The sequence below is a fragment of the Triturus cristatus genome, chromosome 7 (assembly GCF_964204655.1).
Source record: "Triturus cristatus chromosome 7, aTriCri1.1, whole genome shotgun sequence".
NCBI lineage: Eukaryota > Metazoa > Chordata > Amphibia > Caudata > Salamandridae > Triturus > Triturus cristatus.
The window spans coordinates 1,615,316,692-1,615,340,055 of NC_140590.1; the positions used below are offsets into that span (position 1 = coordinate 1,615,316,692).

The 23,364-nt window shown below is 48.0% G+C and overlaps 1 protein-coding gene and 1 long non-coding RNA gene across 3 annotated transcripts in view; one reads left to right on the forward strand and one right to left on the reverse strand.

Moving 5' to 3' along the window:
* Window positions 1-23,364, forward strand: part of LOC146812512 (uncharacterized) — a 480,077-nt gene that overhangs the window by 403,835 nt on the left and 52,878 nt on the right. The gene's annotated exons all lie outside the window — the stretch shown is intronic.
* The window catches only part of LOC146812516 (targeting protein for Xklp2-A-like), an 89,196-nt gene that overhangs the window by 65,604 nt on the left and 228 nt on the right, over window positions 1-23,364 (reverse strand). The gene's annotated exons all lie outside the window — the stretch shown is intronic.

The following is a 23,364-nucleotide window of genomic DNA, read 5'->3' on the forward strand; positions in this document are numbered from 1 at the left end:
GGCACACATCCCTGTGTGCCATGCCCACAACCTACACTGCCCTGGAATACATCAGCCACCCCTCTAGCTGGGTGCCCTATGCCAGTGGTGTGGGCACAGGAGCATGAGCCCTGTGCCCCTACGGTACCCAGGTCCATTCCTGGGCACTGCAAGTGCAGTTCTGCCATTTAAGAGTATATGGTGCTGGGAGCTCGTCAAACACTAACTCCACAGCACCATAATGGCAACACTGAAGACTGAGAAGTTTGGTATCAAACTTCTCAGCACATTAAACCCGCACTGATGCCAGTGTGGGATTCAAAGAACAAAGCACTACAGAGGGCACCTTAGAGATGCCCCCTGAAACCTAACCTACAATCCACGTCTTGTCTGAGAGGCTGCCACACAGCAGACATGTTGCTGGACAACTGAGTGGAGAGCCCCCCGCTCCCCTGGGCCTGCAGCAATGCACATTCTGGGCGAGGTGCTAGGTCTCCTCCCCTCCTCCCCAAGCATGGGCAGGGGGAAGCTTCAAAGGCATGCCGCCTTTGTGAGCTTCTCCAGGCCACTTGCTGTACTCAGCAATTGCCCCCACCGTTTCTGACTCCCACTCTGGTAGAAAGACTGGCTGGAAACTCCAAGTAATGACAGGGGATGTGCCAGCCCTGCCAACCCCACCCATCAGGTTGGGGAGGAGAAGTGGAGCAGATCTCCGGGCTCTCGCCATCTTGAAGATGGGGAGCCCTACCCAATCAGGACTAGGCCACTGCCCCCCTCCCACAGGAGAGTGGCAGGATAGGGGTGTACCCACCCCAGGACAGGGACCCAGTGGTCCCTGCCATTTACCAACCTGTAATGCCCCTAAATTTAGTATTAAGGGGCACCCTGAACCTTCCTTCCTCAGATTCCAGATTCTAAACTAGTAAATAAGAAGAACAAGAAAAGAGACAACCTGTCGTGCAGCAAAGAAGAGGAAAACACCAACTGCTTTGGCCCCAGCCTACTGGCCTGTCGACCCTCGAACCTGCTCCTGCTAAATCCCGGCACCTCCTGCGGCCAGCAACCTCACAAACCCTGAAGGACCAGGCTACCTTGTGACTGAGCACCTGGGACTCCCACGAGCAGTGGCTCTGCTCAAAGCAAGTTTTTAACACCCGCATCAGCCCGGAACCGCGAACCCTGCACCTGCCAAGCCTGGCCCGGAGTGGACAAAGACCCCGCAGACGTCCCCCCCGGCGACTGACCCCGAATCCGGCACCCAAGGACCCACCACGATGCTCCCCGCCGACCCCTGCAGCCTCAACCAGGGACCCCCCCCCCCAAACCGTGATCAACAGAGGGTAAGTTTTCGCGACATCAAAAGGCACCCCTGCACCCGGCGGCCGACTGCTGGGTACCTACCTATCCTCCAACTACCCAACTTACCTCTCGAAGTGGTGGTGGCACCTGAAGAATCTTCGTCCCAGAGCTTGCAGCCTTTGTTCGTCCTGGAGCTTTCCCATTGAAATCCATTGAGCGCCCAAAGGCTCAAAAGCACCCTGCACCCAGCCACCCGAGTGGCCCTGGCAGTGCAACTTCTACTCCTACCTACTTCCCCATTTGCCCTGAGCAAGTGACCAGGAGCCCAGCTCCCACAACCGCGTGGCCAGCTAGTCAGCAGCCACCAATCAAGGCCCCCCTGCCACCCATAGGATAACATTGGGCCTAACTCACTCTGCACCCGGCTGCCCCTGTGCCGCTGAGGGTATAACAACTGTACTTACCTAACCCTGGGAGACCCCCCCCCCCCCCCCCCCCCCCCCCCCCCCCATGAGTCTGTGCCCAGGACCTTAACTCTGCCAGGCTAGTACTTACCCAAAAGTCGATAACTCACTTTTCTTCCATAGGGTAACATTGACTGGCTCCTTCTGAAATTTCTTCTAAGTGTGGAGTTTCTAAACTACAAATATTCTTTAAAAATCGTACCAACTGTGAAAACGCAATTACTTACCCGTTTTAGATAGATGCCCCAGTATTGAGCCTAGGAGCCCAGCGCTGGATTACAAAAGCGACGAGAACATACTTTACTCGTAACTTGAATTTTCTCCCATAGGAAACCATTGACTTTTTCTATGAAATTTCTTCTAAGTGTCGATTTTGCAAACTTAGAATTATTCCTTACAAAAAAAAAAAAAAAAAGCCTGTGTAACTTAAATGCAGTTTCTCAACTGTTTACAGGTGGTCCAACACTGACCTAGAAAAAGTAACCATAACCCCACTTACCTGCGAAGTGAATTTCCTTCCATAGGATAACATTGGTAATTTCATTAGCAAAAGTTTAAGTGTCAACTTTAAAATAGCAAAATATTGCTTAAAAAAAAAAAAATCATAACAGTAACTAAAACGAATTTACTCACTTCGTTTCCAAGAACTGTCCCAGGACTGAATCTAGGATCCAGTCCTGGAGTAAGAAATGTAATCCTGAAAGTAATCAAGTGCACACAACTTTAATTTCCCATTGAGCTCAATGTATTAGTGTTATCTATTGCAACAAATCTAACTATTATCTGCAAAAGTCAATTGCCTATTGCAAAGTATTTAACTAAAGCATCTCATTCTGAGAGAGTATATTTCGATACCTATTGTTGGTTCTAAAATAAAACCATATATTTTTTATATAAACCCATTGGCCTAGAGTTCAGTTCGAGTGTGTGAGACCAGTTGCTGACAGTGTGTTCAACAAATGCTTTACACTGTCCTCGGATACTGCCTTACTGCTCGACCAAGCTACCACTTGAGAGTAAGGTTATATCCAACTTTAAACTCTGCCACACCTCTGGGGACTGTGGACTCTACACACTGTACCTATTTCGGAACAGTATATACAGAGCCACTTTCTCACAGTATACCCTTGAGATCTGCTATTGCCACCATTATGGCTCCAAGCGTGGGCTCCCCCTGTAATTCGTGGTCCGATTGGTCACCTGCTTCCCCAGTTGGTGTTCTGACCACCGCATAGTTGTCCAGTTTATTCATTTGAGCCGGATCCTGCTTGGATTTGCCCATGTCTGCCTTGTTTCAACTGGGTGTGCCCACAATTCGACTCCCTTATCGTTATCCCCTACTGTTCACCGTCGTCGCTCACTCCCAGGGGGCTCACCACCTACACTGCTCTTGGCGGTTTATGAGCTGCTCTGGCCACATCTAACCCCCCTGGCTCGTTCTTCCAATCTATCCCACAGGGTGTTAGGCTATCACGCTCTCCCGTGGAACTGCTCTGTCCAGGATTCAGGGCGTTGAGCAGGCTAGATGGACCAGGGCCTTTGGACTTACTCCTCTTGCCTATGCAGCCATTTCCTTTCAGGAGTCTGCTTACTGCCCAGCCTGACCAGGTCTCGTCTGCTGCCCTTCGTAGGCTGTGGCGCAGCACTTCCTCTGGTGTTGAGCGCTGGCTGCCACCCCTTCACATCCTGTCAGCAACTATGTATGACCCCGTCGTCTCTTCTCAACTGGGCACCCTGTCCCCACCTTCCAGCCAGGCTGTGTCCCCCGATGAGCGACCTTCTCCGCCTACTCCCCAGGATGTTCTTTCTGGCCTCGCAGTCGCTGATCTTGTGGCACACCGGCCTCAGTTCTACGTTCTTAAGTCCACGGGGGAAGGGGCTCCCACGCGTATGCGTTCACACGTGTTACCCCCGGCTCTCTGCTTTCAGGGGAGGATCTTTCGCTGCCCCCGTCTGCTCTCGCCCGCTGCACTCCGGCTCGCTGCTCTGCCCCGCGGATGGGGGGGTGCTACTCACGAAAGGCCCGGTGCGCAGCCCCCCCCACCCTCGGATTACTTCGTTTCTCTCCTGCCCGCTTTTCACATTCCTGCTGAGGTGGGCGCCCACCCAGGTACGCTTTGCAGCCTATCATCTACGGCCTTGAAGCCCTCACTGATGGTCCAGGCTCACAGGGGCCCCCGGGGTCCGATCTTCCCGAAACCTCACTTTGCTTCCTGTATTGTGCTGACTCGCCAGTTACGCAAGAGGCCCTCCCACCGAATATTCGTTATCGGGCCTCTGGTGTACTCGGCCACGGCTCCGGCTACCTGGTGCTGATCGGGACGAATAGTCTCACTGCATCCGCGGGTCACCCTGTCCATTTCACGACTGTCCCTGGCTGGTACAGATCTGTGGTTCTGATTTTGTGGACCAAAAGCCACGCCCTGTCACATCTTGTTACACACCTTGTACAAAGAGGATACAGTCATGTCTCGGTACACAAATATACAATAGGTGCTTATTTTCAGTACAGGCTACATTAAAAGCATTTGTAAAACTCATATTCACTCTCTGGTGCAGCAACCCTGAAATAACATCTGTAGGGTTATCCATTTCAATACACCTCTAGCTGAACCCCTTAGTATTCAAACCTGGGCCACGTGGTTAAACAGTTCACTGGAGCGCATACATCAGTCCACTTAACCGGACACCTACACATCAATGGCCTGGACAAAGCACCCATAACACCAGAATTGCTCAGGAACATGCAACAACATGAGAAATCCTTCATCATCACTGCCCATACAGCTGTCACACCAAGTCTTTATATTATACTTCACGCTGCAGGTCCTGACAGCCATACTGTCCAAACAGCATGCCATCCATCTGAAAGGATAGTGTGCTTTCTTTCCTGTCTCACATATCCACAGGATATGGAGTGATTGATGCAACTGCGATGTTTAGCACAGGAATGAACCTAAAGTTATATGGTTTGGGGCCCAAGACCCCCCCCCCCCCCCCCCAACACAAAAATGCACAACCCATGAAGTAAATTATAAATGCTATTAACAGACCAAGCACACAAAGCTTACTTCTTCGTTCATCACCCTGCTGGACAATGCACTCCAAGTCACTCAACCCAAAAGGCTTACCACATTGGAGCTCAACTGTAACTCTCCCCCTACCATCTAACTCCTTGCGGTGTAGCGAGCCACCCCTCTGATAGTTTGTTTTATCCTGCCCATCAGTGGGTAGGAGGCGCTATACAATTAATCATTACAAGGAGTCTGTCCTCACTTCTGTAAATAGGATCCCGCTTTGACTCGCCGTTAACACCAGTAGTCAAGTATTCTGCTGCAAGTACCACACTTAAATCAGACAGCACTCGCCAGGCAGGGCACAGGGTTGTTCTAGCACGAATCAGACCTGTAACTGGGCCCAAGCACGTCCTCAACCTCCAGATCAAGCATCTTCAGTACAGATAGATGAAAGCCAGGAAGCTCTCACTGCTCCATGGTAGTCTTCGTTGGTAGAACTTACAGCAGTCATTCAAGCCATCCAAGCCAGCTTCTCATCCTCCTGGGCAGACCTACCATGTCCTAGCCTTGGTCCCAGCCTGGGGATTTGGTGGGCAAGGTAGCAGCATATTGGCTTGAGTTAAACATGCGCAGCGGCCTGTGTGACACGAGTTTGAACTCCAGCAACGCAGGCTCAGCCTTCAGAAGTCAGTAAACAGAGCAGAAGTAACATTATTAATTATAGCACTAGAAACGCCAGGGTGCTATGTAAAAAAATAAAAGTAAATAATAATGGCAGAAACCCATGATCAATTGAAGTGTGAGATTTAAAAATCTGAATTTTCAAACACAACCAGCGTGTGGCACAGCAAGATTAAACACAGATATAGTGGACTGCACAACTGGTGTAATAGTGACAGGGGGTCTGGGAACACCCACCCCTTCACCATACTATGTGAAGTGCGCAGATCATATCACTTGCACATAAACTGGATGATATATCTCGTAGGACATGCCTTGCCTTTTTAGTTATCGCCTACAGACAGCTTTCCAAAAAAAAAAAAAAAAGTCTCTAGGCGCTCATACCCAGCGCCACTGGAATTATGCTGCAGGAAGAGCCAAATTTTGTGACAAGATAAGAGTACATTAAGCGGCAAAAAAAAAAATAAAAAAAAAAAGCAAATTATGCTGCGTAACCCAGCACATTGTTTGCATTACTTCATTATTTTGTCATTTTTACACTTGCTAACACCTGGCATCGGTTGCAACTCAATATCAGAGTAACACAAATGTAGTAACAAACAAAGCTGATCAGTCACAATTTGTAAATGGCCTTTCACTGTTCTGCAACACTGGTTACTGCGTTTTTAGTAACTTTTGAACCATTTTGTTAGAATCTGAAGATTAGGCAGCCGATGGAAATGCGGCAAATCTATAATTGAGGAAAAACTCCACTGCTGCACAATCGCATAATTCTAGTGGTCTAAAACTCAGTAAATTTAGAGCCCTTGCCACTGGTTGGCTTCCTCCCAGTTTGTCAGGGAAAGCACAGCAACGGATACATTTTTGCAAGGATATAACTAAAGAACAGGCTATGGTTGGTTTTATCTCCTGAACTCCACAAACTGCAATGAATGCACAGGCCTTGCTACATGAAGGCTTTTTAGGGCAGCAAGAGGGGGAGAGACTGGCTGCTGCACTCAGGCGGTGTTTGACGCAGGTGTACTTTGCATGAATCAAATGGAATTCTATGTCAGGACCGGAGGCTCCGATTATGCTTCTCAATCTTTACTAGGAAGCTCACAGCAGCCAACAAAAACAGAGATAAAAACCACGTGACAACCATAGAGTCTCGTCCATATAAGGTCCCTGTCAGCACATAGAGTCCTCTTTCTTTGCTGCTCCGCAGCCAGTTAAGTACCTTGTGTTTATTCTCTCTTAAGTGTGGTATTACTTGGTTATTGGCACGCTTGTATGCTGCGGCTATTGTTCTGTTTTATGATGCGCTGCCTTTGATTCGCGATCGCTGTGGTACGAGGTTTTCTCCTCGCCGATGTTAATTTCGCTGCCGGTTGCCTTTCAGCTAATGGGATATTGACGCGCTGCGAGCGCTGACCCGTGTAGTCCGTCGGTGAGTTTGTTTTCCTCACGTCGCTCGGGTTTTGTGGAGCGGGAGGTTCAGGGGAGCGAGGACGCGCGTCTGCCTGACGCGCAGTCCTCTTTCATTGATTGTGTGAGCCTGGGACAGCACGCATGCGCGGCGGCCATTTTTGCCCGCGAAAGTCATTCGGGCTTAAATTGAACACCGGAGCAGTGTGTTGACTGCTTATGACCCGCATTTGTGCCGATTTTCGGCGAAAAAAGGCTCGTTTTGGCTCCCCAGACGCCCTTCTGTTCTGCAATCAGTGGGGCTGTATAATTCAGCATAGGCTTTGCCTAGAGTGGGGTTTTGTTGTGCAAGCCCTCCCTCCCTCCACATCTAAACATTAACATTTTGCGTCACCATTGGTGACTGTATTGGGGCTTGCCTGGGGTTACCACTCCCCCTGATCTCCTGTGTGGGACTATTGATTGTGAACTTGACGGACATCACAAGCAATCCTCAGGGTCGTTAATTGCTCACTGTGTGGCAACTATGTCTGAGTACTATGAAGAGGATTATTATTATTATGATGAAGACCCTTCAGGGTCTATGGAATATGACCTCGTGGAGGCATTGGACGCAGGTGTGTAGCATTCAGTCAATTCCGCGTTGGTGAGAGCGATTGCGCCGTTGAAGCGCCATCTTTGCTCTTACGCAAAGAAACAAGGCTGGGTTCCATCCTCAGCTTCCCGTCCTACACCTGGGGGTAAGGGAAGAGCGAATCCCCACGCTGCGTATTTCGCTAAGCTCGCAAGATCAATGGCGGAGCAAGAGCGTACTACTCCTAGTAGAGAGGCGACAATTACTGATATCTCCCAGGAGGATGACGGTCAAGACACCACACCTGACCCTACCACGGACGAGGATGAATCCCCTCGCCCTTCCAAGAAAGCAAGGAAGGAAAAGCATTCTGGTCCGTCCACGTCACCTAAGGTTCTCACGTTTGAGCCAGTGGACATTATCCACCCTAATTCCTCATCCTGGCTGCCACCCCAAGAGGTGGCGGAGTATGTCCAGACCCATCTACGTCAAGCGTTTGACACGGACGTGCGGGCACGACTGCGGAGTGCCCTCGGCCTGAACTGGCGGATAAGGTGGCGGCTATCCCAGAGGTGGATCCGTCCATGTTGACTTACTTGAAAAAGAATTCGAAAGATCCTAAGAAAGGCTTGGACAGGTCCTGGCGATCCTGCCAGGATAAACTGCTGGACGTCATAGGCCCTCTGACAAAGATTCTCGAGCTAGGCTTTAGGGCCAAAGAATCCTCCATTGCAATTAGCCCTGAGGAGTTGATTGGCTGGGCGCAGCGAGTAGTGTGCCAACTGGGCAACGCTAATTGTGCATTGTCAACGGAGCGGCGCAGGTCCATCCTCTTAAAGTTGGATCCCAGGCTGGCCGAGTTATCTACGTCTGAATCGGGTCCGTTAGCTCAAGGTCTCCTGTTTGGTCAGCCTTTTCTAAAAGAACTGACCAAGTTTGTAGCCACATTTAGTGGGCTTGACAAGGCCCAGGGTTCTTTAAAACAGACTTTCCGCCCGGTTTTTGGCAGGGCCGGACGCTTCCGGGGGCGCTCGTTCGGTCGGGGGTATAACCAAGGCACCCAACAAAGAGGAGGTTATCAGGACAACACAGCCAATACCTCCAACTTTTACCCCTCGGGACGCTCCAGAAACAGGTTCCGCAAAGGTGGCAGATTTGGAGGAAACTCCAACACCCAGCATGATGCCGGAAAAAGGTGAGACTCATTCCTTTTTCGGAGGTGACGTTGGGGGGCAGAGTGGCATGTTTTCTAAGCAAATGGCGCTAAATTTCGCAAGATGCATGGGTGTTGCAGACGGTACAGGGGTACAGGCTGGAGATGTACGCTTCCCCTTTGCAACACTCCCGCCCCCCCCCCCTCTGTATTTTTCCCGACAAGATCAGAGCTTTATCACGGCAGAAATCAAATCCTTGTTGCAGAAGGGCGCGATTGCGCCCTCCAAGATCCACCCTCACGGTTTCGTGAGCACTGTCTCTCGTAGAAAAGAAAGGGGGCGGTTCCCGCTTGGTGTTAAACCTCAAAGAGTTCAACTCGTGGATTGTTTACAGGGACTTCAAGATGGAAGGGATCCATCTGCTGCGCGACCTTCTCCAAGAAGGGGATTGGATGGTCCGTTTGGACCTGAAAGACGCGTATCTCTCCGTTCCCATTTTTCCCCCCCACAGGAGGTTCCTGCAGTTTCTGGGGAAAGGTATGCTACGAGTACAAGGTCCTCCCGTTCGGTCTGTCGTCGGCACAGTGGTGCTTCACGAAGCTCCTGAGACCAGTGGTGGAATCTCTCAGGGCCCGACGAGTCCGCCTCATAATATACCTGGACGACATAATTGTTCTGGCGTCCTCCCCTCAGACGGTCCAAACGCACCTCAATTGGGCGATCAACCTATTGCAAGGCTTAGGGTTCATTGTCAACCCACAGAAATCAGTGTTAACTCCCTCTCAGTCCATCGAATTTCTGGGGTTTACGATCAATTCAGTAACGTGTCAACTCTTGCTGCCAATGCCGAAGGTCAGGGCAAGCAAGAAAGAGTTGCGGTCCACCCTGCGCAAGCAGACGTCCTTGCGATCCTTAGCCTGCATAGTGGGGCTCCTGGCTTCTTCCATCCAAGCGATCTTCCCGGGCCCCCTTCATTATCGGGCCCTTCAGAGGCTCAAGATCCGCCATCTCCGGAAAGGTCTCAGTTACTCAGAACAGATACCTCTCTCAGAGGAGGCGAAGCTGGAGATGGATTGGTGGTTAAACCACATGGAGGCCTGGAACGGCCGGGCGCTATTCGGATCGACCCCGGACGTGGTAATCTAATCGGATGCCAGCCGGTGGGGTTGGGGAGCCCGGTGCGGCACATTGTCCACGGGTGGTCGCTGGAAGAACTTCAATTGCATATCAACTGCCTGGAACTGTTGGCTGGTTCTTTTGCGATCAGATGTCTTTCGCCTCAGAAAGCAGATTGTTGTATCCTCCTCCGGATGGACAATATCTCGGCGGTACGTTACGTCAACAAGCTGGGCGGTACCAAGTCGCAGATGTTGGCGGAGATCGCCAAGGACTTCTGGCATTTCTGTCTGCAGAACAGAATTTCGTTTGTTGCGGAATACCTGCCCGGTTCCAGCAACCAAGTGGCCGATTGGAATTCCCGTCATCTGCAGGACTCCAGCGACTGGATGCTGTTGCCCACGGTGTTTCAGCACCTGACCCATCTTTGGGGCCCTTGCCAGATAGACCTTTTTGCGTCCCGACTGAACAGACAGGTTCCCCAGTTTTTCAGTTGGAGGCCGGATCCGGAGGCGTTAGCCACGGATGCATTCCTGCAGGAATGGCCGAGGTCCCTCTGCTACGCATTTCCCCCGTTTCTCATGATCCCACGGGTTCTAGCGCGAGCAAGAGCCTTTCAGGCGGAACTCATTTTGATCACTCCTTTATGGAGGGCTCAGGCTTGGTTTCCGGTGTTGCTAGACATGAGTTGCGCGATCCCGATTCTTCTTCCCCCGTTGCAGAACCTATTGCTGGACCCTCTTCAGAATCCTCACCCTTTGGTGGCGGCGGGCCAGCTTCCTCTCGTTGCTTGGCGGGTTTCAGGGACAGGTGGAGTGTCCCGGGCCTTTCACGGGAAGCTAGTAACTTCATCAAAGAAGCTTGGTCGGCCAATACCCACAAGCGATACTCCTCATCTTGGAAAAGGTGGTGTGATTGGTGCGCTCAACGGGACGTGGATCCCGCTAAGGCACATGTGTCTTTAGTGGTCAACTTTTTGGCCTCTATGGCGTCCTCCGGTTTGGCGTACAGGACGGTCAACAACTTTCGGTCCGCCATTTCGGCAGGACATTTACCTGTAGAAGGTAAGCCCATTGGGGAACATCCTTTAGTATGTAAATTACTGAGGGGAGTCAGGATGGTGAAACCCCCTTGCCCAAAGTACTCTCACCTGTGGGATGTTTCTCTTGTCCTCCGATTCCTGGAATCCTGGCCATCCAATAGGTTCTTGTCTCGTAAACAACTCTCGGCCAAGCTGACTATGCTCTTACGTCTCGTTTCTTGCAAACGGGTTTCTGACGTCCGAGCGCTTGATTTAGCGGGGCGTAGATTTACCCCGGAGGGGGTGTCCTTCACTTTGTCCAGGAGAACGAAGTGTAACACTACTTCAGTCACGTACCCGGTTTTTCCTAATAATCCTAAACTGTGTGTGGTGCAATGTATTAAGGATTACGAGGTGAGTACTGAGGAATTTCGTGCTAATATGCAGGGGCAATTACTTATTGCTTTGCAGAAGCCTTTTCGCCCAGTGACTCCAGCTACCTTATCGCGGTGGATGCGCTGGCTCATGGGCGAAGCAGGGATTGATATCTCCAAGTTTGGGGCACACTCTGCGCGCGGAGCCATGGCTTCCAAAGCATTTGTAACGGGTGTCAGCCTAGCAGATATCATGAGTGCGGCTGACTGGTCTAATGAGAATACTTTTAAAACGTTTTACTATAAGCCTATTGTCAATGTTGCTTCAATGGTGGTGGCACAGCTTTGAACAAGCATAATCGGAGCCTACGGTCCTGACATAGAATTAAAAATTTGCGAACATTCGTGACAAGAATTTTCAATTCTATTAAGGACAACGGAGGCGAGGATTATCCCACCCAGAGATACACATTGTTTGATGTAATGCTATAGATTGCATATTCACATTCGAGATTATGATGCTTTATTTATTTGATCATGCTATAGATTTGCATTGCTCTGTGTATTTTTCCCACCCTAATTTCTCGTGATGTACTGCTGTTATAGCAACCTCGAGCGGTTTTTACGGGGTGTTTCCTTTCTTTCAGGTAATGACAGCAAGTAACCCTGACTATGGTTTATCGGCGATGGGACGCTTCGCAGTTTGTTGTTCCGCTCTCAAGCAAGTTGTCTGGACCGGGATCCAGTGAGAAGTTCGGCCCCGTTGGGCGCACAGTTCGTTGGTGGGAGAAGGCCCTAGCTATCGGTGATCCTCAAGAACAGGTCGTGCATGGACTTATCTACTGTTACAAAGAAAGAGGACTCTATGTGCTGACAGGGACCTTATATGGACGAGACTCTATGGTTGTCACGTGGTTTTTATCTCTGTTTTTGTTGGCTGCTGTGAGCTTCCTAGTAAAGATTGAGAAGCATAATCCTCGCCTCCGTTGTCCTTAATAGAATTGAAAATTCTTGTCACGAATGTTCGCACATTTTTAATTCTCTTCTGCAGTAAGCCCATAAATCAGCTTTCTGGTCTCCTACAGATGAACAATTTGTTAGTACGTTTCAGTTCAGAGTCATGTGGAAGCTAAACTGGGCGCAGCAGAGGATTCCTTTAAATTCTGAAGCTTCCTTTATAAATTATGTTCAGAGTTTCCCTGCTGAACAGCATTTGAAAAAATAAAGCAGTTCCTTTTTAAGATTGAAAAATATTGAATTTGACGTACACAGTTTTGTTATATTTAGATTTCTCGAATGTGCAGACCAGCACCATCCACAGACAACTACTACATTTGCCATTAGTGGCACTGGAGGGCCGAGGAATATGTGCTATACAGAATAGAAAACATTAAGAAAATTGATTTGGTGGTTGGTGACAACCCACATCAAGAAGAATCATAACCTTTGCCAGGGTGAACCCTTAAAGTCACCAAGTTAAGCTGAGCTCATCTGCCCGATAGAGCTAAGGCATAGAGCAAAGCAGACAGGCTTAACTTGAGGACAACGTGTACATTTATGCAGTACCAGCACAATAATAGTCAAAATCTATATTATAATATATATCTACCCACACTTAATTAGAAAAAGAATAAAACTAAAACAAGCATTTGCAATGCAATAGGTCTCGCATTTGCGAGAGTTTGAGCTATTGTAAATATTGTTTTTTTACTTTAGTTTTTTGTTTGACGTGGAGTGGATGTATGTTTGTAGTGGAATTATGTTGTTTGAATTGGAATGGTCAGTTGTGAAATTGTGTTAGGTGGAATTGTGTTGTGTATAGTGTATTTATGTAATGGAATTATGTGGGATGGTGAATAGATTGGGGTGGGAGCTGTATAAAATAGACAAAGTAAGATTGAGAGGGATAGGTAGTTTGTGTATTTATTTTGAAGGTTTTATATAGCGCTGGCTAGACCCAGAGGTATCAGAGCACTTTACAAGATAAGGATAGTATAAGGCACATCGGGTATAAAAGCATATGAAAGGTAGTGCAACAGAAATTTGAAATATACAAAGTACAAACAACACTAGCATTATACAAAACCAGATAAATAAACAGGGGCAGGAGCAATACATTTAAGTAATTAGGTAAATGGTGAACAGGAGAACAGGGTAGATAATTACTGAACAAATATAGTTTGATAGATAAGAAGTCATGAGTAGGACACCGGTTAGGAACCTCAATAATAATTGAGGGTGGGTTTTGAGGTCTTTTTTTAAACTAGACTAGGAGGGATTACAGTGCAGGTTTTTTGGGAGGGTATTCCAGATATTAGGGACATTGCCAGAGAAGGAGCGAGACTGTGTAGATTTCTTTTTATGCAGAGGTGGGATTAGGAGTAGGGTGTTGGTGCTTCTCAGAGGTCGAGTGGAGCCCGCAGAGTGGAGTTTCTTTGGGAGGTAATGCGGAGTGTTTTGGTGGAGGACTTTATGAGTAATGCAGGCGGTGTTGTAGGCAGATCTTCCTTCGATTGGGAGCCATTTAAGAGATTTGAGAGCCGGGGATATGTGACCGAAGCGTTTGCAGTCCGTGATGAGCCTGGTAGCAAGGTTGAGCACAGCTTTGATTGGAGCTAGGTGTACCTTGGGGATTCCATTGAGGATGGCATTACCATAATCAATACGTGACAGAACAAGCGACTGAACTACGAGTTTTAAAATCGGTGAGTATGAATGGTTTGATTTTCTTGAGGTGACAGAGTGAAGAGGGCTCCTTTGGCAGAGTTTTTGATGTGAACATTAAGGGTTAGGGTGTTGTCGATATTAATGCTAAGAGATTTGACGGAGTTGGACAGGGTGAGTGAGCAATTGAGTGCATTGAGGTCAGGGATCGATGATTGAATGGGTAGAGGGTTGTTTTTGGGGGAGAAGAGAATGATTTCGGATTTGTTAGGGTTGAGTTTGAGATGATTGGAATGGAACCAGGTTTGAATCTTGGTAAGGGTGTTGTTCAGGTGTAAGATGTCAGCATGAGTTTTAATCTTGTAATAGATTTGGGCGTCATCGGCGTAGAGGTGGTAATTTATGCCTGCTTGGTTAAGAATGAGGGTGAGGGGTTCCATGAAGAGGTTAAAGAGGGAGGGAGAGAGAGAGAATATATCCTTGGGGGGACTCCAAGGGAGACAGGAGTGGGGGTAGAGAGACAGTTTTGAATTTTGATTTGCTGAGTACACAGTGTTGTAGATAAGAGATGAACCATTTGCAGGCGGCGCCATTAAGGCCGAAACGGGTCCCAAGTACATTAAGTAGGGCTGAATGGTTGACTGTATCGAATGCTGCGGAGAGATCAAGAAGTATAAGAAGACAGGTCTCGCCATTGTCAAGTGATTGATGGATGTCATCTAGGACATTGAGCATTGCCGTTCGGTGCTGTAGCCTTTTCTGAAGCCAGATTGAAAGGGGTCGAGAAGGTTGGAATTTTCTATGTGTTTTGTCTAGTTGTAGTAGGACACATTTTTTTAAGTACCTTTGAGAGAAGGGGGAGGTTAGTGATGGGGCGGAGATTATTTAGGTAATTGGGGTCAGCATTTGGGTTTTTGATAATGGGCGAGATTTGACCAAGCTGAAGGGAGGAGGGGACACAGCCGGTGGAGAGAGGTGTTGATGATTTTGGTCCAGAATGGGGTGATGATGTGCTTAAGGGCAGGGACAAGGTTGGAGGGTATTGGGTCTTGTGTGGGAGGACGGTTTTAGATTGCCAATTATATTTAGGACTTCAAGCTCAGTGACGGGGAGAAAGTTGAGCAAGGAGGCATTGTTCTTAGGTTGAGATTTAGGAGAGTTGGTTACTGGGGATGTGGAAGGTGAGAGGCCTGTGGAGTGGTGGGGGGTTATGGAAATGGGTGGGTGAGGAGGCTCGCTGGGGAGCGGTAGGATAGAGGGCAGAGGAGAGAGTGTCGTCTGGAAGGGGGAGATGTCGAGTAGGCATTAGAGGTGAGGACAAGATTGGATGTTGGAGGATAGTTGTGTGTGAAGGAAGGATTGGTCAATTTTTTCCGAGAAGTGGGCAATTTCTTCACATCTGTCTGATGAGGCTGTCATATTAGGAGGTGCAGGGGAAGTTTGGTTTCGGATGATTTTGAAGAGTTCCCTGGGTCTGTTTTTGGCACGGTCAAGTTGAGTGCGGAAGAAGGATGCCTTTTCCTTGAGGATGTGTTTTTGGTAACTGGATCTAGCATGTCTGAGAAGTGCAAGATGGGAGGGTGAGGGATGGCGTCTCCAGGTTCTGACAGTCTCAGTGCCTGTCTCATTATTTATCTCTGTATTAAACCAAGAGTTGGAGGGGGTGTTTCTTTGGTTTTTAAGTTTAGGCGGGGCTAGTTGGTCAAGAATATCTAACAGTATTGTTAAATAGTTCAGTGAGCTCATTCGCATTTTGGGAGTGGGGGGGGGGGGGGGGGGGGGGGGGGAGAAGAATGAGAAGAAGTTGAGCTTGGAGTTGATTGTAGAACACCTGGGGGATGCCTTTCAGGTTTCTGGTCAATTTCTTAGGTCTGGTAGTTTTAGGGGCGGGGAGGTTTGCTGAGGTAGCAATGGTGAACAGTATAAGGTGATGGTCGGACCAGTCAGTGGGGATGATATTGGTAATGGAGGTCAGATCATCATTGGACAGAATGACGTCAAGTATGGATCCGTTAGTGTGAGTTGGAGATTGGCAGAGTTGTTTGAGTTTGTTGATTTCAAGAAGTGTAGTGAGGAGGGAGATGGTGGGGTCATTGGTATCATTCCAATGGAGGTTGAGATCCCCAAGAAAGATTTTTTTTGTTGGATAATGCTGATTGCGCCAGTAGATCAGATAAGTCCTCAATGAAGGGCTGTGGTGGTCCCAGGGGGCGATAGATGTGTAGACGAATTGGGAGGGAGTTTTGAGTTAACAGTTCTGCTTCCAGGTATTTGCATGAGGAGCAGCCTGGGTTAGTGATAAGGGAAATCTTAAGTTCCTTTTTGAAGATAATGGCTAGCCCTTCCCCAACTCTGTTAGGTCTGTCTTTTCTAAGAATAGAGTATCCCGGGGGGAAAGAAGGTCAAGTATGCTCGTTGAGTGGTCATTTAGCCATGTTTCAGTGAGGAATGCAATATCAATGGATTCACTCAGGATGGTTTCCAAGATTTCCGTGGCGTGTAGGACCGCGGAGCGACAGTTAACTAGCATGCATTTCAGTGGTGTGGGGTTAGGTATGGAGGGTGAGCAAGAGTGGATCAGCGAAAGTTGGGGAGGAGCGGGTTCTATTTGTCCCTATGATAACAGGGATGGGGGCATACGGGAGTGGAGGGTTGGCAGATTAGGAAGGTAGGAGTTACAAAAGTCAGCCGGGGTGAGATGGTTCGAGGTGCGGAGAGGTCTATGAGAGGGAGTGATCTCCAAAGGTTGTGTTTGTTATTGGGGATGAGGGAGGATGGTGGTTTTATGGTGAGGGGGGGGGGGGGGGGGGGGGGGGTGGATCTGGTGCTGTGTACGAAGAAGTCTTTTCTGAGTCGGGCAAATTCAGTAGTTAAATTAGATAGGTCACATTCAATGTTGTGTAGGATCTGGGCAATTGAGGAGAGGGGAGATATCGGGAGTGCGTGGTCTGAATTATTTGCAGAGGGTGGACTAATGTGTGAGGGGGGGCGATGTGGTAGATGGTGTGGGGTGAGTGGTGACGGGGCTGGGAGGAGTGAGTGGTTCGGAAGTTAAAGTAGGTAGGACGAGTACAGTGTTGTGTAGGCTCGGGGTATTCCGGGTACAGGGAAGGAATGACGGGGTGTAGGAGGTGGGAGGAGTATGGTCTGGGGATGGGAGTGATCGCGATTAGTTGCGGATGGAGGCCTACTGTGTGCGGGGGGGGGGGGGGGGGGAAGAGGGTAGTAGGTATGGGGTGATGGGTGTATGAAGTGGTGAATGAAGACTAGATAGAGTAGAGGGTAGTAGGTATGGGGTGTATGAAGTGGTGAATGAAGACTAGATAGAGTAGTGGAAAGTGAGAGAATGAAGGGGAGAGGAAGTTACACATAAAGAGGCTGCGTTTGTATATGCACAAGACACAAAAGGAGGAGAGCGTGTGTTTGCGATTTGAATTTTTTTTAAAGTTATGGTAAAGAAACTGTGCTGAAAGATGTGAAGTGAACCAATATGAGAAATGTTGGTTGAGTATGCTTGTGCAATGGAATTATGTGGATAGTAATTATGTGGTATTTAGTGTAGCGGGCTGATCTGGTATTGTGTGCTGTTGAATTATGAGACATGATGTGGAATTCTGTGGTGTGTAGTGGAATTATGTGTAGAGAAATTTTGTGGCATGGAATTGTATTGTGCTGAATTGTATTGTGTGGCATTGAGTGAAATTGTGTTGAGCAGATTTATGTGGCATGGTGTAGAGTGTATTTATGTGGAGTGTTGCTGTATGGTATGGAGTAAATTTCTGTGGAGTGGGATTATGAGCTATGGAGTGCAATGATGTGCGGTATGGAATTATGTGGTGTGCCATTGTGTGGAATTATGTGGAGTGTAAATATGGGGCACATTGCTGAGTTGAATTTTGTGAAGTGTAATTATGTGTTTTGGAGCAGAGTGGATACATGTGGATTGTAATTATGAGGCTTGAAGTGCAATTATATATTAATATATAATAGGAAGTGTAACGATGTAGGTACCATGGATCCTTGAGGGCAAATGGGTTCTGCATCACCACCGTGTGCATCAGCCTAATGTGTTAAAACGTGCACTATTTTTCAAGGTGTGGGTGGTGGGGGGGGGGGGGGGGGGGAGGGGTGTAGTATCTCCCTATACTGTTGCGCGCACACACACACACACACAAAGCTCAGCGCTCAATTAGTATATCATTACTGTACACAACAAACTAAAGCAGGTTTTATCACTTCAAATTACATCAGCTTAGTAACGCGGTCTAGAATCTTTGTACAAAGTAAAGTGTTCAACATTTTGGACACGACTACATCATATGTATTTTTTTGCATTTATGTCTCATACTGCAAGACAGATTGTGATGTATGTGGTGTGTCTCGTGGTAACCCTGGAGAGGTAGATCGATAAATTTGTAGTATCGTTAATCCATATACCTACTTGTAGGCAAAGGCATATTCCCAAATTGATATTATAAAACATTCCCATATACTGCAGCTAGCCAGTAGGGCTAAAAATAAGTAACATGCGTTCAAGAAGTCGATGGGTTTCGGAAAGAATCAATCTAAAAAACAGCAGGGATGGCGCATAGACAGCCAGCTATTACAGAGGTACATTAAGGAAGACGGTAAGGCTGGTGCCAGAGTCAGTCACGTTTAGCCTCTGGAATGGAGAGGCAAATTGTCCCTTTGATATGTGCGTGCCTGCCAAGCGTCAGTCCAAGCTACTGAACGGCAATTGAGGGGAGAGTGTCATGTAACTGGCGTATTGCAGTAAAAGGCAGCTGGGGCCTTAATAGTAAGACGTTAATGCCTATGCCCCCATATATCCACTTAAGCACTCTAGGGCCTATTTGGCTCTGCGCAGTCAAAAGAAGCTTCTTACTTTGCTCGCAGAGTGTGACTACCCTCTTGTCTATATCCCGGTCAGCACTCAGTGACGTCTGTTTCATGGCCCATTCTACCTTTGCAGAGCTATGCCTATGCCCTGTATAAATAAAATATCACGACTGTCCACATACCCCGCATAGCTCTAGAGTCCTTATCTGTAATGTCCTATCCTTCCTTTTTTTTTTTAAGTTTTATTATGCGCGTACATGGCCCAAGGGAATCGGAGCGCTATAGAGTCCACAGAAGGTGACAACCATTACAAATGGCGATTAAGAAGAAAGTATCACACGACGATAGTTTCAAGTTGTATTAGGTCATAGCAAAGGAAATACAGGGGGGGGGGGGGGGCAGAGGCAGCAGATTAATAACCAGCAGGGGCTTCCCACTGCCCTCTATACAATAAACAAGCAATCGGTTTGCATTGTAATATTTTTAGTGCTGTTTTTGTGTTAACGTTCATTGATTCTGGCTGTTGCTGGAAGTCACAAGAGTGTACAGTGGGATGCTCTGTAGGCAAATATGCCTTGAAGATGTATGCACGCTGTGAAACTGTAGTTCGGACGAGTCTGAGATGGAAGAGCGTTCCTTGAAGAAGCCTCACCCGGACTAGGAAACCGCCTGCAGCCAGGACATGCCCTTCCATAAAGCTGGCAAGGTAAATAAAGCGCTATGAAGAGGGCGTGGGGAAATCGAGGAACTTCAGCACAGCAGGCAGACTACGAGGAAGTGACCGAGTAGGGAAGGTTTGGAGGGCGGGACCAGGCTGCATGGAGAACTGAACCACGCGCAGCTTTCGGTCTGAGTGATCAATTAAAATAAGTGGATTACAGCGAGCCACCATTATTAAAGTGAGAGCGCCTCTCTTGCTCAGCTGTGTCCTGTGCTACCCTCCGCACAGCAGCAGCGAAGCGGACTCCCCTGCAGCACTAGTCCGCAACAGATCAGGGGAGCACAGACCAACTAAAAGTGCCGGGGCAAGCAAAGCTCTGGCATCCCAAGGGTCTGGAAGCAGGCAAAGTAGTAACTGGTGCAAATAAAGGATTGTTGGTGCGCATGAAGGAGGCACTTCAACAGCCTGCCTTTTTCAGTCCTTCCAATTCACATCCACTTCTCTCTCTCTCTCTCACACACACACACAACACCAAAGGACCCTTTCGTCTGCGCTGCATCTTGCACAACGGCATCTCAGTCATGCCTTCTATCTACATCGCATTGTGAATACCAACTGGGAACATAGGCTGGCCATGCTTCAAAATGAGGATGGCACGCTGCAAATGAAACAAACATTGGCCATGCGGCCGTAAAAGTAACGCAGCCGCGAAAGTGATTGCAGGGACGCTCTGTGGTGGGAGAGGGGCAGAGCGAGGTATGCTGTTAAGGGTGCCATGAGGAAAGCCAGATGGCAGTTGTGCGCGTGCTCGTAACCGCAAGCTTGAGGCCAGCAAGAGAGTGTGGTCGGACTTTTAAAAGCCCACTTACTAAACGTCTCGCCAGAGCAGGCGAGACCTAAAAATTTTAACAAAACCCAATAAAAGGAAAGTGGAGAAGTTAGTTTTAACATTTTAGGTACAAATATCACCAAAATTTGCTGGTGGTCGCTCCAGACTGGACCTAGGCGTAGTTAGAAGCAGACCATAATGGAGCACAGGTCTGATACACCAACAAGGTTAGTCTTAGTCCAAGTGACCCGCAGTGTGTCAAGGTAGAGACCAACAGCAGGACCCAGTCCACATCCAGTTGCTTCTGGTCAGCTAGGTACTTCCAGGCCAGGAAAAGGCCTATTGCAGCTAGTTTCCCTGTAGCCACACAGATCCAACTGACCCTTGCAGTCCACTTTGTCCTTGGTACGAGAAGGAGCAGGTCCAGTCCTTCAGGGCTCCTCACAGGTCAGACAACAGGTCCTGGCCTCTTCTAATATTTCATAGGTCAAAAAAGTGTTCTCAAGTGGGTACCTGGATGTTTAAAATCTATGCCACTCATGAAACACTTGGTCACTCCAATTGTAGTGTCAAAAAGGATACCAACAGCTCCTACTCTGTATAATCAAAGGTTTAACTTTACTGATATCTTGTTTGGTAGGTACAGGGGCCAATGCAAGGACAGTAGTTCCATTCATTAAGTGCTTCCTACTCCTGATGATACGTCACAGCATTTGTGGACTGGAAGTTAGAACATGTATGTAGCACCAGATTGGCCATGGTGGAATGAAAGGGGACCTCAACCAAACACGCCTGCATTGCTCTAGCAAGTCAAGAGACAGAGCCACAACTCTGCATGCATGAAATCCGCAATTGTTTTGCCCCACAAAGACAGGGTTGAGAAGCAAATGTCTTGAGGGAAACAACTTGTTTCTAGCTTGTGTAAATTTTGATGCGAGACAAGTCCTAGTAATCAAGTATCTTGTGTGAAGTCAGCAGTTGGGGGAGGGGGGGGAAATCACAATAAAATCGTTTCCACCAGCCTTTGAAGTGAATCCTTTGCAGAAATAGTCGAAGAGGGGGTTACCCAAGGGTTTCGGGCAGGCTAGCAACGTTTGAGCCAGTCATCTGCAGGCTGTTGTGAGAGGACGTGGTGCTTAAACAGTCATGCCACATGACTTTTGGATAACTATAAGGTCGCAGTATTACATTAGGCACCATGGAGGTTAGGAGTGGCTCATCCCGCAGGAATCTCAGGTGCAAAATTCAAGGTTCACAACAGACAAGCGGTTTTGGGTAGTGGTTACAGATACGAGCCAATTTCGACACCATTACAGTGAAAAGTGATAAATCTAACCTATTGGCAAGAGGATGGTACCCGAAATATAGCAGTCTTTGGTTCGTTTCAGCCTCAACCAAAGGAGAGGAACTAAGACCTGAGGTCACCACTGGAGGCATGGGCTTCTACATTAAGCTTGCAGACTGGCATCAATAAGAGGATTACGTTAAAGGCACAGGACAAAGCATCAATCAGTCGGAACATTTGTAGCTTATATTAAGCTCCTGCTACAACAATGCTGTGCATGACCTGTACTAAAGGAAGGAAATAGGAACCGACTGAATCAGTATAAGACCAGATATTAGTAGAGGTGTTTGGATGCTCAGATGTCCTACATTGTTAAGGGTGTTGCCCTTCAGGACGAGACTTCATCCCCATCGGACCAACTTCAGAACTTGCTTTGAAACACTCACCATAGGCGCGAATTCCCATTAAAAGCATCACTTTCCAGTGCCATTACCTAGATACAAAGTAAATGAGGATACAGCACCTTTGGTTCAACTGCAAAGTTGTTCTAATGGGATTCAGTACCCCGTTTTCTGTGCATTTTCATCATGCAAGAGGATACCAGATTACACCTAGATACTCTAGCCTATTCACTCCTCAACCAAATGTTTACTGTCACCCCAGGAACCTACTGGTACAGATTGTAGGAGTATTGCATTAGAAGAGAAACTGATTAATCTCTTGTTAAGGTAGCGGTCACATCACTCCACCTCCAGAGGTAGCCCAACCACTTCATCATCCTTTTGGGGCAAGTGTTATTAACGAGGAAACTTCTCATAGCTGCTGGCAGCCGTTAGTTCCAGTGGTGGAAAGCTAGTTCGTCCACAGGGGTACTGCGATTCTCTAGGCCAGGACTATTTTGAGACAGTGTGAAGAAGGAACTCCTTTTCTTACAGAAGGGCAGCAGATAGGCTGCCAGAACTCCATCCAGTTCACCCTTTGTACTCTATTTGGTGGTTCGAGACAAAGGTAAATGTTTTAGTACTTTAAAAAAAAAAAAACAATCTTCTTGCAGAGAAGGTCAAAAGCCAAAGAGTAATAGGTTACATCTTTTTACCTGTACGCTGCTTGAGGAATCTGAATCACAGTATATTTAGGAGGATTAGTAGAACAAGGGGGCATCATTGGCTCGTACGGATCTCGCACCTGCAGGATTTGCTAAAATGGCCAGTGCAACATACCCAGTACCCAAGCAGGCTCTCTTCCACAGGGAATCAGTGGATGACAAAGACCGTAACAGTGATGTGCCATCTGCAGAAGATACGCCCTTTGCGGTCAGGTCAGAACGGGGAAAAATAAAGGGGGGTGAGGAGGGAGGAGGAGAAGAGAGCGAGCGACCACCCCGCCACCACCACACACACACCAAAGCAAATAGGCGTGGCTAGCATGGAGAGGACACCAATGTTTTTGAAAAGCCTGCAGCAGCGAGATAAACTGTTTACTTTCTGTAAATAATGTAACTAAGAAAACATTAAATTTGTGATGATTCAGTGTACTTTTGAGATGCAAAATAGACCCTCCTGTCCTGCTGCGGCAACACTCTAGGGCAGTGGGATTGGTACACTAAAAAACCAATAGCAAAAGGCCCATCCACTATTTATCCTGTTAAGAATCGGCAACAATAGGTCACGCAGACATACACGTTGCCGAGGCAGACCTGACGCTTAGGGTCTCAAACAACGAGCACACAAGGGGCGGTTTGTCGAGAGTTTACCCTAAAAAGACACAATAGCGAATTTGTTGCAAGAAATTGCACCTCAATCCTCCAAAGCGACTACAAGCCCCTAAAACCAATAAGGGGGGGGGGGGGGGTCTTTTGAGGTAACCACGTGAACATTTAGATGCATGTGTCCTGCATGGAACCAAATCCACATAGCCACCAACTCCTCCATCGCCCTGCACTGCGACGAAAGACCTCTTAAGGTTGTCCGCGGACTCACAACTACAAGCGCGACCACCCA